This window comes from Bacillus rossius, chromosome 3 (assembly GCF_032445375.1).
Source record: "Bacillus rossius redtenbacheri isolate Brsri chromosome 3, Brsri_v3, whole genome shotgun sequence".
Taxonomy (NCBI): Eukaryota; Metazoa; Arthropoda; class Insecta; order Phasmatodea; family Bacillidae; genus Bacillus; species Bacillus rossius.
Genome location: NC_086332.1, coordinates 107486530 through 107500501, shown reverse-complemented (window position 1 = coordinate 107500501; position 13972 = coordinate 107486530). Strand labels below are relative to the sequence as shown.

Sequence of the window (13972 nt, the reverse complement as noted above, 5' to 3'; positions counted from 1 at the left end):
AATCTTCAGAATAGATAATCATCAAAAATCATTATTTTAATTTCACATTCTTTCTGTTGGACCACTGAAACTTGTGTGAAAATAAATGTGGGTGGTAATCCAGACAGGGTTTTTATTGTTCATATTATATTGGTTTCATACACCAATTTCTGCTACACTTACAAGGTCTCTACAAGTCACAAAACTCAGGGAAGTCAAGAAAAAGTAACAAAAGTGAAGTGGTCAGGAAAGTCATGAAAAGTGAAATAAACAATGATGGTGCTAAAAGTCAAGAAACTTTCATTTCCAGAACCCTTATGCTAAAGGGTAATTATTTTACCCCTCACTGGATTTAATAGTTGCACATTAAATACAATAAGTTGGAGATTGTCCTCTTAAATCAGCTGTGAGTAAATTATCACTGGAAAGGTTTTAGCTTTCAAACAAAAAAATTGGCACATTCCTGGGAATAGTTGATTTAATGGGGCAGGAGAAAAGTACCATAGTTACATAGGTTAACTTAAAAAGACTGCATTACTTCTGATGGTGACTTTCTGTAGTTGCGATCATAAATCAACTCAACATTGAGCACGAGAAGAAACAAATGTTTCCAAAAATGTGTTCTAGGGAGCAGCACTGTATTCTGATAACCACGATGTGTAAAACGTTATGGCAGAATTCCCTTGGTACTTTCTATTATAGTAGTTTTACATTATGACACTTTTCCTTCTGTTTTGAGGCAGGCAGGTGGAAAAGAGCCATAATGTAAAACTACCATAAGTGAACAGTGCCAGTGGGGAATTCTACCACAATTTCTCATAAACTAAATTGTTGAGGAACTTCATAAGAAGTTACAGGCATTGCTCAGTTGAATCACACAATTAAAGGAATTCAATATATATTGAAATGACTCATGGCCTAGCTAGTAAGATCTTTTTATTGCAATAACACGAGAAATAATATTTTATTTGCAAGTGTTCAAGCTTACATATATAAAGCCAACTAAATGCCAAACCAGAAGACTATGTCATAAGTAACCATTTTTTAAGTGAAACTTCTTTGCTGAGGGAGTACAATTTTCAAGCATTGTCATACCCCAGACCACTTGGCTAGCTTAAAATTTTGTCAGAAGTGGACATAAAACACCTGCAAAAATAATTATTAGGGTTCAGGAAATTATATAAGTTCCAGAAAAATTTTACTTTCTATGATTTGTTTACTACAATAATGTCTCTCAAGACACGAAAATGATTTTAATGTATTTTTATTGATACTTTAAGAGAATTCACCTTACAACCACAACAAAAAGTACCTGTAAACTTTACAGACACGTTTCACATAACCTCTTCCCTGTTTTCAAGCAAACACTTTGACTGTTCACAGGTACCGAAAGATGCAGGTTAATTTATAATAAAGTGGTTATTCACAAACTGACGGTACCGCCAAAAAACTCTGTCCTTTGAACGATGACTAAAACAAATTTAAAGTTGTGTTGCGGGCCTTACCGACGACTGTGGTCAGAAAATTCTAGTTGCAAAGTCTAAATGATAAAAAAACAGTTTGATCATACATGGTGGTGCCCGGACCACAGCTGTGAAATGTCATCTAAACTCACATAATCTTATACTTTGTGAGCCACTGCCCAACATGCGGCCTATCGGTACCTCGTTCAGACAATGACTGACAGAACTAAACACATCACCAAGCTTACATAAAAATCTACTTAGCTGGGGACTTTCATGAAATACTGCCTTACCATTGGCTACAACATTTATTCTTACAGTACCTCCCCTCTTTGAGGGCTTCCCCTCACTCAGTCACAAGTTTCTGTCCCTCGCTTACACCTTCCATCTCTTTCTAATTCCACACAGAATTCCGAGATTCCCCAGTTAGATATTCCCACAAAACCTATACATGTATGTCTCTCCAATGATGATACAACAGACAAAACTATTGCATCAGCCAGCAGCCTGTGCTCGCACAAAGAATTGGCCATCTCAAAGGCAATAACAAGGCCCGACAACAGGCGTCAGCGCCTGGAATGGAAGAGACATAAATAAGTCTGAAATGGGCATGGCCCAGCACGCCTGCAGATACGCCTTACCAGACACAGGGGCGACGGGAACCAGGACCGCTGCCGGTTGACAGACGAGTGAAGCGGCCTGCTAACTAACAGTAAACAAGTGGGCTGGCGAGGGGAAGAGAGGAGAGGGGGGAAGGGGTGGCAAGGAAGGTTTAGAAGGCCGGAACAATCTGGAAGGTCGGAGGAGGAGGAGGAAGGAGGTTGGGAAAGGAGAAAGGGGAGGGGCATGGCAAGCAAAGGAGGGGAAGGAAGGGAGGAGAAGAAAGAATGGACTGGAATAAGGGGGGGGGGGGCGAACCAAGAACGAGAGGGGAAGGAAGGGAGGAGAGGTGAGAACGGACTAGAAGAATCTGGCCATTCTTCAACCCCCTTTCCTAAAGTGGCCCTGCCTGGACGCGGAAAACATGACGAACAGACATCGTGTGCTTGAAAGATCGGCGAGGTTCAGCATAGGAGCAGTATGCGTCAATGGAGCGGGCGTGTAGAATTCGTCTTCGACATGATTTGCTGGAATTCCAGAGAAGGAGTCCTCAAGTCCAGAGAAGCTCCGACGAGTCACGTTCTCCAGGCCAAGGAGGGGGGGAACTCCAGGCGGAACCGAAGAACGCAGCCGAGGGAGGCTGTCCGAGGTACAGCCCGAAGACAGTTCCATCACCAAGAGCTCCGAGACCGCAGGCGGCTCACGGCGGTGCAGGGGCACTCAGCCAGAGCCACTATAAACAGTCTCAAAAAACACGCAGGAGGAAGAGCACTCAGGCCTCCTCAGGGCAACCAGCCATCAGGAGTAGAGAAGCGATGAAGTGAAGATATCGTCCCAGGCAGGGAGCCACGAAAAGGGAAAAAGGGGGGGGGGGGGGGGGGGTTGATGCAGATGTTGCCCCGCAGAGACGTCTCCCGGCGAGGTGCTGATGATGATGACAGCGCATGGCTAGTATGACCTGAAAGGGGTGAGGGGAAGGGAACCAAACAAAGAATGCCCATCAAAAAAAAACAAAAAGAAACAACACAACAACAGCAACTTAAATAACTAGCAACACACAATGATCCTCGAGGATCACAAGTATAACAATTACAATAATAAAAAGATGTGCACATTGTGAATACAAAGCCAGAAAAAACAGGGCTAGCCCTTACAAACTATCCCACAAAAGGCTTAAGATGCGATACATGAGATTTCCTAAACCTATTCTTACGTTGCAAATCCTTTAACAACAACGTGTTAGGTCCTAAAACCTTATTAACAATAAATGGCCCTTCATAAGAGGGCAAGAGTTTACAATTTATTTTGTTTGACAAGCTTGGGAGAGTAAATGACTTACACAGCACCTTGCTGCCCACCTGGAAATCATGAATGGTCCTACCCCTATTGTATGAGTTCGCGACGGCCTGACGGGCCTTCTCAAGATTACAAGAGACAGTATCCAACACAAGTTCTAACTCCCGAGCGTCCAGACTGGCGTCGACGGGGGGCAGCCCCCACTGGTTTAACAAGGGATGAGTGAGTTCTTGACCCAAAAAAGGAATGGATGGAGGGAAACCGGAAGCTAAATGGACAGCGGAATTCAGTGCCACATTGATAAATTCCAGATCTGAGTCCCACAGGGTCTGATCGGCACGGTAAAAAGATGTAAGGATACCCTTGATTACCTTATTGACACGTTCAACCTGGTTTCCCTGAGGGAAGTAAGGCGAACTGTAGACAGCTTTGACGGCCCATTCAAACAGAAAATCCTTGTACACAGAAGATTGGAAGTAGGGAGCATTATCGGAAACAATGATATGAGGAGGTCCAAAAAACTTATTAACACCTGGATTTTAGAGCATTAACAATGGAAATGACATTTCATGTTTTTAAGAGGTAAGAGAATCACAAATTTAGAAAATATGTCTAAAACAACTAGAAGGCACACATTGCCTTTACGTGAGCGAGTTAGGGGCCCAAAGATGTCGACGTGAATAACGTGCCAGGGTGCCACAGGAGGATCAGCTGAATAAAGTCCCATTTTAGAATTATGAGCGGGTTTCGAAACCTGACAATCAAAACAAGACCTGACATAGTCTCTAACATCAGAATTAAGCTGAGGACAAAAAAAAAATGAGCTGAGATTCTTCGCTGAGTTTTATCAATACCTAGGTGACCACCTACTAAGGAAGAATGGAAATAAGCAATTACCATTGGTCTGAGAGAAAGTGGTACAACGACCTTACGTGCCCTACCGGAGGATCCAGTAAAAAAAAGAAGACCTTGTTCTTCCATATAAGGTATTGTTTTGTTGGACTGAAGATCATTATGGATCTGTTGGCAAAATGCGTCTTGCGCCTGCTGATCCCTGATATTAAAATACGACTCTGGAAAAATTTTTATGGAAGACACAAGTTCAGCGGGCAAGGTGTTACGGAGATCTACGGACTCGAACTCATCGGTGCAAAACATACGGGAGAGGGAGTCGGCGACGATGTTGTCCTTGCCAGATACATGGTGGATACAGAACTGAAAACGCGAGAGTCATAAAATCCAGCGTCCCAACTTGCCGAGCTGATGGGGATGGTTGAAAAGCCAACTGAGAGCACGATTGTCAGTATAGAGGTCAAACTCGCGAGACTCCAAATAGCTTTCAAATTTCTCCATAGCGAATAGACAGGCAAGCGCCTCCTTTTCGTAGACGCCGAGGTGTAGTTCGGATTCGGACAAAGATCGACTCGCGTAGGCAATCGGTCTGATTTTTCCTTCCTCAAGATGACCTAGTACTGCGCCAAGGGCAACTGAAGAGGCGTCCACCCGAAGGGCGAAACGTCTATTGAAATCGGGGAGTATTAAGACCGGTGGTTTGGCCATGCAAGCCTTTAGATTATGAAATGCCTGCTCCTGTTCGGAACCCGAAACGAAGATGGAACTTTTCTTTTTAAAGGAATTTAAAGGTGCACTAAGAGTAGCGAAATTATCAATAAAACGTGAAAAATATCAGAGAAGGCCCAAAAATTGTTGAACTCCCTTGACATTTATGGGTTTAGGGAACTGTACAATAGGTGCAATTTTGTCTGGGTCCATGAGAAGGGTACCCTGCGAAATGACATAGCCTAAAAATTTAACAGAGGTTTTACCAAAAGTAATTTTATCTGGATTAACAGTTAAGTGAGCAGAAAGCAAACGGGTAAGAACTTCTGAGAGGTGATTAAGATGATCTTCAAAGCTGGTACTATAAATGATGATATCATCAATGTAATTGAATACACATTTGTACTTAAGATCCGAGAGAACATGATCCAAAACTCTACTCATCGCCTGACTACCGAAGCTGACTCCCATAGGAATGCGGTTGAATCAAAATGTCCAAATGGCGTTGAGAAGGCAGTATACTTACGACAACTAGGGTCCAAGAGACATTGATGGAAGCTCTGGTTAAGATCAATAACTGAAAAGTAGTTCGTTTTTCCTAAATGCTGCTGAAGAGCGCTTTCAACAGTGGGGAGTGGGTACACTTCATCCTTGGCAATCTTTTGGTTCAAAGGAATATAATTGTGGACCATGCGCCAGCTTATTCCGTCTTTTTTGTGAACCAAAAAGGTTGGAGTGCTAAAGTCAGATGTTGAGGGTGAAATGACTCCAGCTGTCAAGAGCTTGTAAATAATGTCTCGCATAGCCTGAAGCTTAGGTGGAGAGACCTTATGATACCTGCTACGTACAGGATTTTCATCTTTTAAGTAAAACTTGTAAGGAAGGATGTAACATTTTCCTAATTTGGGAGTGATAACATCCGCAAATTTCTGTCTAAGGGCTGAAAGAGCTTGCTCCTGATTGGGGTGACAAGACCCACTACACTGTAAGACAATGGAACTGTTATTCTGAATTCTCAGCGCTATTTTACAAGAAGGAGCAAATGCAAATGAAAGCTCGCGGCGATCTAAATCTAAAACGCAACAGGTTTTACTCAAAAAATCAAGGCCGACAATAAAATTAGGCGAGACACCAGGGACAACTATGAATCTCCAATCCCACGAGAAATGCTTGATCTTGAAATGCATGACAACTGATTTGCACAAGCGTAGACACTCACCATTAGCAACACAAATATTAGCATAGTCCTCTGAGGAGACACGGGAAGAAAGAGCTGGAAAGAGACTAAGCAATTGTTGCAAAAAAGTTTCACTAATCACTGAGCGGGAAGCACCAGTATCCACAAGGGCAGGAAACAACCGATCGCCGATGGACACGGACAAGAAATGTAAAAATGAAGAGGAAGAGGTTTTTCTTTTTAGACGACAGAGCCGGCCTCTTTTCCGCCCCGTCATGCGGAGTTTAAAGGGAAATTGACTCTATAATGCCCCAAGGCTTTGCAGGAGAAACACTGCCGGCTATTAATGTCTACACGTGGCTGGGTGCAATCCTCGGTAATGTGTCCAAAGACACAACAGTTCGCGCACCGAGCGCGTGTATGGGTGGACTGAGGGATGACCGAGGGCTGCATCTTATTGCGAGGAGTTGCATTACTGGAGCCGCGCCTAGGCGCGCTATAAGATGATGGCCCATTAACCTTATGTAATGCAGGGACCTGCCTCTGAGTGCTCGAAGCACTAGGATCAGAAATCATACTCACTCTGTGTTTACCCAACTCGTGTGTACGTGGCCCTGAGCCTGTCCTTGCTGTGGAGGGAAATTCTGATTCATATTTACTGATAGCCATGAGGCGCGCCTCGACCTCGCTGCCCCAAGCACGCAGAGACTTGAAAGTAGTAGGTGGGGAAAGCATACTACACGAACTGAAAACATGAGGACCAAAATTTCCCAAAATAAGCTGCACGAGCTCAGCTTCAGGAGTGTCAATCTCTAACACAGTAGCAAAGGCCAAAACGCTATCAATAAATTGAGACACAGGCTCGTCAGGTCGCTGGAAGCGAAACACTAGATCGCGCTTACAAGCGTCCATGACGCGAGGAGGGCACACATCATGAAGAACAGCTAGTTTGAAGGCTCGCAAGTCCCCCTTTTGAACGATAATATCTGTAAGTTTTGTCACATAAACACCACAACACTTCGTCAGCAAGGCCTTTAAAAGGGCATCAGGAGGTACCAAGGCTAACTTGCTACACGATCTGCCTCACAGAAAAATTCTAAGATGTGTTTGGGATCGGTACTATCAAGGGTGGGTAAGGACTTCAGGACAGAAAATAACAATTTTTGAGCGAAGGGGTCTGACGAACTTTCACTCACATCCAGTGTTGACCGCGCCGCGCCGTCGCCAGCCGGGAGCTCACCCGAACTGCGCATGAATTTAACGACCCTGGTACGCATCGCTGCCACGGTGTCCCCATCTTCCACCTGGAGCTGGTTCTCCTCCAGATATCGGATCAGTTCATCCCGGTGGAGGCGGTAGATCCAGGAAACAGTTGAGCCACTCATGATGTTCAGATGTTCATGAAACACAAGTACAAAGTGATTAGCTGCCTAAGCAGAGTAGCACACAGTTGAACCAGGTGGGGCAAGAGTCACCCATCTGACTGCCTCAAACGTCACAAGACACAATTACAAAAGAGAACAAGTAAATAAATAGTGCAGAAATCAATTTGTATAATGTGAACAACATTAATTAGTACATTTGTTAATACTGAATACATTAGTTAATACTGAAGTGGCATATTCATCATACATTATATAAGGTTACCCTATAAAAAAATAGTGCTTTACATATCATTAATACAAACAAGTATAACAGGTCGTAAACTCAATAACAATTTAACATTTAAAAAATAAAAGACAAAATCATAATTATGGGTCGCCCCTGTAGACCTGGCAAGGCGTGGTAACAATCCAGAAAAAATGAGATGGCAAATCAAAGAGGGCAGAAGGCCTGAATCAAGCAGCCAACGAGTGGCATGGCATCAAAAATTAATCAAGGCAGGCTCGACCGCAGGGCGAACAGCGCAAAACAAGTGGGCATGACGAGCAAAAGAGAACATTAAACTCAAAGGCAATAACAAGGCCCGACAACAGGCGTCAGCGCCTGGAATGGAAGAGACATAAATAAGTCTGAAATGGGCATGGCCTAGCACGCCTGCAGATACGCCTTACCAGACACAGGGGCGATGGGAACCAGGACCGCTGCCGGTTGACAGACGAGTGAAGCGGCCTGCTAACTAACAGTAAACAAGTGGGCAGGCGCGGGGAAGAGTGGAGAGGGGGGAAGGGGTGGCAAGGAAGGTTTAGAAGGCCGGAACAATCTGGAAGGTCGGAGGAGGAGGAGGAGGAGGAGGAAGGAGGTTGGGAAAGGGGAAAGGAAGAAAGGGGAGGGGCGTGGCAAGCAAAGGAGCAAAGGAGGGGAAGGAAGGGAGGAGAAGCAAGAATCATTGAATATATATAATGTATAGAAGTCGCGAGCCCAGGTTAAATTTTCTGTCCGGTTTCGCAGAAGAATTGTATTAGTAGGAAGCTCCGTCGCAGCGATCGCTTCAATCGCTGGGTATCGACAGCGCACGCCCCTAGCGGTCTTAGGACGTAATACGTTAACCAGCCAGTCATGCCACCTCCCTTCATCCTCCCATACGCGGGAAGCTGGTATCAGCACCGTTCGGCGACCTTGACGATAAGTATTCCTTACCACTGCCTTTGAGAGCCACGAAACCCCGGGAGAAGACAGTTACTGGAATGGATTATGGAGGAATTGTGTACCCTAGTAACGTGAAAATTAGCTCCTAAGAACTTTGTATCAGGCCTTCAGTCCGTGTTGAGTTTAAAATATGATTTTATTTAAAAGTTAAATACCTACTTATTTTAACTTTATTTCGCATTGATAATTTTATAATTTCTGAAGGGTAATAAATGTGCGTACACGGGTTGTCAGAATACGAGGATCGGTTCACAAGGCACATCAATGTTCCGTTTTCCAGTTAAAAATAATGACAGGGAAGTTGTGAATTATAACTTGCCAATTTTGTTTTACATTATTTATCAGTTATATACTGTGTAAAAAAAAGTTGACGCAAGTATGCGAGGAAAGTCGTAATTATTTAATATGAATTAGTAAAGAATTATTTTCTATTATATTTAAAATATCCACGTTTTAATTACTTTAAAAAACTAATTATATTAAAGCAGCCACATATTTTTAATTTCATCATTTTGACTAAAACCGAGTGAACGCTAGTTAATTTTCGATGTAAATTTTAATAAACGCAAAGTTTTAGCCAAGTATTACCCACGTCGTCTGTCATAAAATGCATTTGTTTGGCAAGCGTTTCAACAAAATTTTTAAGATAGATTGCAAAATGTACTTAAGAAATAACTAAACAATTAATTATTTGTGAGTAGATAGACTGCAGCTGCATTAGTATTTTTTTTGTTTATTACTTTACAATATTAAGATGTTAGTAGCTTAATGATCGCTGTCAAAAAACGTCATGTGAAAAATTTTGCGTTTATTTACCAGAGAACATACTTTTTAAGTGGATTAGTGTAAGAAAAACATAAGTTCGAACTTTTGTTTTATACAAAAATAAAAACAAAAACATGGTAAAAATTGGTCCACACAACCACCTCCGTACTTTTTTTAAGTAGATAAAACTGTTTAAAATGCTTTGAATTCTACCGTTATTACCTAAGTTATGAACAATTTAAATTCCAAAATATTTTATTTTGTATCCAGAAAAAAAATTAACCTGGAAGACACTTATATTGATATTCTAAAAATTAGGTACGCATTTAAACACGAGGTGTTATAGACTTTTAGCCCAGTCAAAGTATATTATGTGCTCAAATTCAATCCTATGTTTATGATTTTGTGTTTCAATTGTTCAGTGGTCTGCACGGAACGTTACATCAACAGTCATGATAAATAGGAAATGATAATGTAATTGACATATTTTGGGCAAATAGAGGAATCAGTACCTCTTATCGGCTATATGACTGTGTAGTAAGAATCCACCTTTAAGAACAAAGTCAGGGTTCTCCAAGTCCAAATTCTCCCTCGTCACCTAAAACATGTACTGGGTTACTTTCTTGGTTTTGCATATCCCAGCTTCGTCAAAGAGAGCTAAATGAAATGGAGCCAACTCATACTGCATATACATGATCAAGTCATCCTATTTTTCTTCACTTATCGTTATCCTCTGGAAAACTAACAAATGATAAATGAGCTATTACTCTGTATTGATTGCTCGCCAATTACTATAGCATTGAAAAAGGTAACTGTGGCATCCCCTACTAGTCCAGTTGCTATAGACATGATTTGTTGTGATCCAGGAAATGGTGGGTGATTATTTAGCTAAGCAGAGATCTTATATTAATATGTGGCATCCCTACTGCTTCGATATTGTCAGAAATCTAGTTGTTCAAAGATATAAAATGAGTAGCGCATAACTCTTCAATGATGAGCAGATGCAAATGCAGTCATACCCAAGGTCCACTCGCTCAAGAACTTGTCAGTGAATCCTCGTCCTCGTGTGAGGCTTCCAACAATTTTCATGTTACGCATTTAAGTCTGTTCTGTGGTCTGTCTGACCAAACGCTATCAGTTCTTTTCTTTGAGAAGTAACCCTGACATGTAAAATTGTATAATTCTGGGGTCATCATGGACTCTAGCTTAAACATGTCTTGAAAAGTAGAGTGACAGCATTTGGCATACGAGAGGCACGGTTCACAAATATATAGGTCAGTTGCTATAGGAAAAATGTTTGAGATAAATAAAAAAACTCATTTTTTAAGTGAGACTATCTCAAACAATATTGGAGAAATGAAAAAGTGAAAATAATCTTTTATAGGATTTTTAATACTCTTTCATTTTTTTATTAAAACCTTTTTTCTTTTAAGGTTACCCATTTACGAGATAATTTTTTAAAAATAAAAAAACAAATGCCTTTTTTTATAATCCTATTCATCATGACTTTTGATTTTAATTCACCTGGACACTACTAAATACGTGCAAAGTGTAACAAAATATCGGATTTAATTTGACTACGAGCGAAATTTTAGCATATTTTGACTGGGTTATTTATTCCTTCATTAGAACTATTGCTTGTTTGAAAGCTTTCAACAAATGTTTCTGACAAATAATCTCAGTCATGACATATGACAGTTGATTATTCCTCTGCGTTTTACACGATCATATTTTTACATATTTCACAGATGATGAAACAAACACATACATTTTCTAACGAGTCATTGATTTATAAACCTTCATCTATACATGTCAGTGATTGCACGTGTGTAAGTCGTTTGCTAAAGCTCGACAATGAAATATTTTACATTTGTTAATGTTGTAAAAAATAGTACTTACTAATGAGATTATTTTACTTAACGTATAAAACGTATACGTAACGAATACCTAGGGACAATAACACAATAGTTTTTTTTAATGTCATTAGATGGCATTGTGCATGTTTCGTATCGTTATGAATGTACGGAAGTAAAAGTTAAAATTGTTATACGCAATGGAAGATTTTTATATACTGATATTTAGAATGAAATAATTCTTTGAAATTTATATTGTACTCTATTTATTTAAGTTGTTAAGTGATATTTAAATTTATTATGCATATGCATATAATATAAGGTAAATACAGCTGTGGTACATGGGAACTTGCACGATTACAATTTCGCTCAAAATTACTGGGCCTCATTTAGCCACAGTTTGTTTCACTTAAGATGGCTTTAGATTACATTTATTGCAACGGCTTAAGTCTTTGGCCGCTAAATATTTTACTGTAAAATAAACAAAACTTATTAATACATGATTAGCTAGTCTTGCCCTACATGAATATGTGTTAGTTTTGTTTATTGCTTCACAAATTCTTAATGTTTCACATAATTCATATGTCAGTCACAAATTTCGTTGTACGAACTGTCAAAAATGTCACCTACTATGGTAGGATGATTATGTGGCTTTTTTTTACATTGAAAGTTTTTGTGCATGCAAATAAACTCTTCAAACAACTCTAGAATACAGAGAACTGTTTTTCGCTAGAGTTTTATACACCAACTTAACTCAAAGTTACTGGGCCCTCATTATTTGTAAATTATAAATATGATAAAATAGTACGTATAATCATTTGTTTGTGGTATTTTTATTTTACTTCCACCCATTTTTAATTTTTTTTATGTGACTTGAAATGCAATTTAATGCACTGTGTTGTATAATGCTCCTGAAGGAGAATTTACAAACCAACCTTACTTCTGAAAAGTATAGGTAGTAAATATTTTTAAAATTTTGTATAAACTTTTTTAAAATCTAGTTATGTTAATAAAATATTAATTTATCACTGCAAAATAATATTCAATGCACGTATGCGAACATAAATATTATGTATGTAATGTTTACTGTTTAGTTATTTCTTTAACATACAATATTTTTTCCCGATAAAAACGAGTTTCTTGTGTTAGAGCTTACTAAAGTTTTTATTAATGTATGACTAAGTTCGTGCACAGATTTACACTGATCAACTATTTATATAACAGTGTCTGGTATTTTATAATTTCCTCTTTGCATACATTTTGTTGAATTTATATTAAAGTGGATTCTTTGAGGTCCTTTAATGTATTTGGTGAATAAAATATTTATTTTATATCCAATTGGACCGATTTTTATTCAAATACAATAATTATTACACCATCTGGAATCCAACATCAATGAAGTACTGATATATGTGGCTCTTTTTAAATAATTGTGTAATATTTCAAGGAATATTTTTTTACTTTCGGTTTTTTAAACAAAATACATTTGTGTTCAATATATTTACGTATCGTTTTGACGAGCATAACCTCCCGCCTTGTCAATGCGCTGGCCCTCCACACAGCAACGGAAACAAAATACAAAAGATAGAGAGAGAGAAAGAGAGAGAGATAATACGCGCGCGACCTTGAGACAAGCGATACTATAGCGCTCTAGCGTGGGAGACACTAACCACGAGTGCCTTCTTTTCGAAAGCAGAGCTGTCTGGCGGGGGAGCTTGCAACTACCTCAGTTTTGATTCCAAAACTGGCAGAATAAATCGTATCCCCTCGCGACTTCTATAAGTTATATATATTCAATGCAAGAATGGACTGGAATAAGGGGGGGGGGGGGGGGCGAGCCAAGGACGGGAGGGGAAGGAAGGGAGGAGAGGTGAGAACGGACTAGAAGAATCTGGCCATTCTTCAGATTAACTTTATGAAAGAACATTTCTTTTACAAATTATCAGATAGTTGTGCTGCAAATTGCTGGAATAAAATTGCAGTCTATGAATTTTACAAAAAAAAGTTACCAATATGTAATGGTTTCGAAAATTTTCCAATCCAGGGAATTTCATACTCAAAAATGTGTAGCAACCCTGAGTTAACTTAATACCCCAACTACCAGATCAGTTACAACAATTGATGCTGTATTTTCTAGGAATTTCGAACGTGTTAAATCTCAAACTTTTGTGTCATATTTTAGCTATCATAAGCCAATTGACACTATGATAGACACTGATAATTCTTTGAATAATGATATATAAAAATGAGAAACTGATTATCATAATTGATTCATGGATTTTGTCAAATTAAATATTGAATTACTTGTAAAATGTATATGAAAACAATATCACTGAATTGTTTATTTATTTATTTTTTCATGTGAGATCATACCCGCATCCTTACAATTTTATCATTTGTTCAATAAAAAAAAAATACTAATAATTTTTCTCTATACCTTTTTTCATTTTAGATCATACCCACATTAGAGTGGAACAAAAAAATGACTTTCGTCAAATCGTTTCATATTAGCAGGCAAAGCTTGCCTTTTACCATCAATACCAACTCGCCAAAACTGGGGCTCAATTGCAGATCATCTTGAGGTGCTGCAAACGTCTCGAACATTCTGAATTTTTATGATTTTGTAGACATTTTAATTTTTATTATTCTGAAACCTTAAGAAAAGAGTTTACATTTTTGAATTGAGAGTA

The 13972-nt window shown here is 39.4% G+C and overlaps 1 protein-coding gene across 2 annotated transcripts in view; it reads left to right on the top strand.

Moving 5' to 3' along the window:
- The window catches only part of LOC134531118 (WW domain-binding protein 4-like), a 142825-nt gene that overhangs the window by 70679 nt on the left and 58174 nt on the right, over positions 1 to 13972 (top strand). The gene's annotated exons all lie outside the window — the stretch shown is intronic.